Source organism: Lactuca sativa, chromosome 3 (assembly GCF_002870075.4).
Source record: "Lactuca sativa cultivar Salinas chromosome 3, Lsat_Salinas_v11, whole genome shotgun sequence".
Lineage (NCBI taxonomy): Eukaryota > Viridiplantae > Streptophyta > Magnoliopsida > Asterales > Asteraceae > Lactuca > Lactuca sativa.
In genome coordinates this window covers 256,382,676-256,385,118 of record NC_056625.2, presented here as the reverse complement: position 1 = coordinate 256,385,118, position 2,443 = coordinate 256,382,676, and the positions used below count along the sequence as shown (strand labels likewise).

The 2,443-nt window shown below is 32.5% G+C and overlaps 1 non-coding gene across 1 annotated transcript; it reads left to right on the top strand.

The window, feature by feature from the left end:
* Positions 1-861: 861 nt before the first annotated feature.
* On the top strand, positions 862-941 carry TRNAL-UAG (transfer RNA leucine (anticodon UAG)). The gene has a single exon. It is a non-coding gene; the product is annotated as a tRNA-Leu (tRNA).
* The last annotated feature ends 1,502 nt before the right edge of the window (positions 942-2,443 follow it).

The following is a 2,443-nucleotide window of genomic DNA, read 5'->3' as shown; positions in this document are numbered from 1 at the left end:
TTATTCCGATTTTGGGGGATTTTTCCGGTTGTTGGAGCCCTAAATCATAGCCTTCATCATCACTGCCGGCCGACAACAAGCTTCACCACCGCCGGAGAAAACGATTTCCAGTTATTGTGCTATCTTCACCACTGATTTTGAGGTAATTTTTTTGTTTTTTTCCTGCGTAACACAGTGTGTACGTGAGTGAATGAAGTTTATTATTATTTTTTTCCTTTCAATACACCATGATATATAATTTTTCTCATATTTTTTTTGGTTGATTGCTTTTATACACCATGAAGGATCACTCGTTTTTTCTTTCGTGTCCCGAAGACATTTTTGAATTATAGCGACGGAGCTATGCCGACAACTTTGTACCGACGAAATTTCGTCTGTATACCCTTTACCGACGACATGTCGTTGGTACAGAGTCCATAATTGTCGTCTGCATAGGGCTCGATCCTTGTAGTGTAAGCATTTGATTTAGACACATATACTTTTATTTGCATAAGGTATTTACTAGAGCTGAGAGCAAATTTGATTCAGACTGATCCAAACAGACCAAGTTAGAATAAATGTCTGATATAAGCTTGTAATTTACATGGTGATGTTGCTTTAAGTTAATGAATTAGGACCTCCGTAGTTGCTAATATTTAACTTCTAAGTAAAAATAAAAGATTGCATTTTGTAAGGTGGATTTTATTTATTTTAATCGATAGTATTTAGTAAAATCATAGGCGTTCATATGATCTGTTTTGTTTTTAGAGTCATAATTTGCGTACAACAGCTCTTTTAGTTCAATTTGCATGCTGTGGCTTCAGAGTTTATTGTATTTTATTATAGGATCATTAAGTCTTAATAAAAATAAATTTTCAACCAGACAGTTTGGCCGAGTGGTCTAAGGCGCCAGATTTAGGCTCTGGTCCGAAAGGGCGTGGGTTCAAATCCCACAGCTGTCATATTTTTTATGCTAAACTTGTGTTTTTTATGTGTTTTTAGTGTTGTAGGATACTTCTTTTACTTTGTCAAATTTTTTATGCTAAACTTGTGTTTTAGTGTTTAGTTGTAGGATACTTCTTTTACTTTAGTATTTGTTTACTTGTTCAAAAGATAGTCATTTATATTTGCTCACAATTAGTTGTATATCAGAATATGTTGATTTGGAACATCAAACAAAATACATAAAATAAATTTATATATTTTGTATTCGAGGTAGAATTACTAATCACACCAAAACAGTATAATACATACAGATAATACAGAATGAAATTTGCATTCTAAAATCATTGTGTAATAAATAACAATTCTAACTTGCGAACCATCAGTCTCAAATTTGAAGCGGGGGGAGATGCATTGTATATATAGACTTTGTGTAACAAGCTACTAAGAGTATACATAAAAGCATATCATTTTAAGTTATATTTAAGTGAGATTCACACTCTAACATGTTTGATTTATGATGTTATATCTTCATGACAAAAAAATATGTTTTGGAGTATTATTTTAGTTAAAAGATTATAACAAATGGATGTCACATACGACTTTTGCTATGCTATATTTTTGTTTCTCAGGATTAGTTGTGTATCAGTAGATGCTTGATATTGATGGTCTTATCTGACGGCTGCTTGGGTTATCATCAGCTATGATCGTTAGTGGCAATTTCATCATTTTCTTTTGTTGGGGGCATTGTTGAATTTTTTTAAAACATAATGGCCTTTAGATATACATTTTAAAATAATTGGAATATTTATATGTAAAAAATTTTAGCCATTGGGGGCATGTGTGCCCCACTCCTAATACTATTAGTTTGTTTTTTAGTGTTAAGTTAGTTCCAATACCGGATGCATGTGGAGTACAAAGTTTGAGTGGTTCCAGGAATTCATGTAAAAGAGCAGTTAACCCCATAAACTATGAGTCCAAACATAAGTTTATTTTACATTACAAAATATATTGTGAGCCTAAAGGGTTGATGATTCCTTTTAATTTAGCATCTACAATTGACCATATGGTCATTGTCATTTTACAGGAGGAAGTTCTCCAGAGGACATCACTCCCAATTAAACAGCAATCTAGTGTAAATCAATAACTATTTGTAAATATGGAAGTTAGTTTCTCCAAAGAAAGTATACAAGAATCTAGAGTGGAGAAAAGCAAAAAAATATCAAAGCTCGGCACAAATTAAAAACCCTAATTCAAAGTGCATTATGTCTGCTGGCAATTGGAAAATAATCTTATCGGAAAGCAAAATGAGTTATACTAAAGTTATACATCATCCAATGAAAGTCAAAGTTACATGGGCTCGGTTTTCAACTTTTTGGAAGAGCAGATGGAGTTCTCTGTTTTTGCTCAGTTTTCAATCTAACTCTAAAACATAACCTTGTAAATCAGAAGCAGCACAATATAAATGTCTTTCTCTGTAAACCATCAACATTTGATCTTTTATTTCCTCTGATGCTTTCAT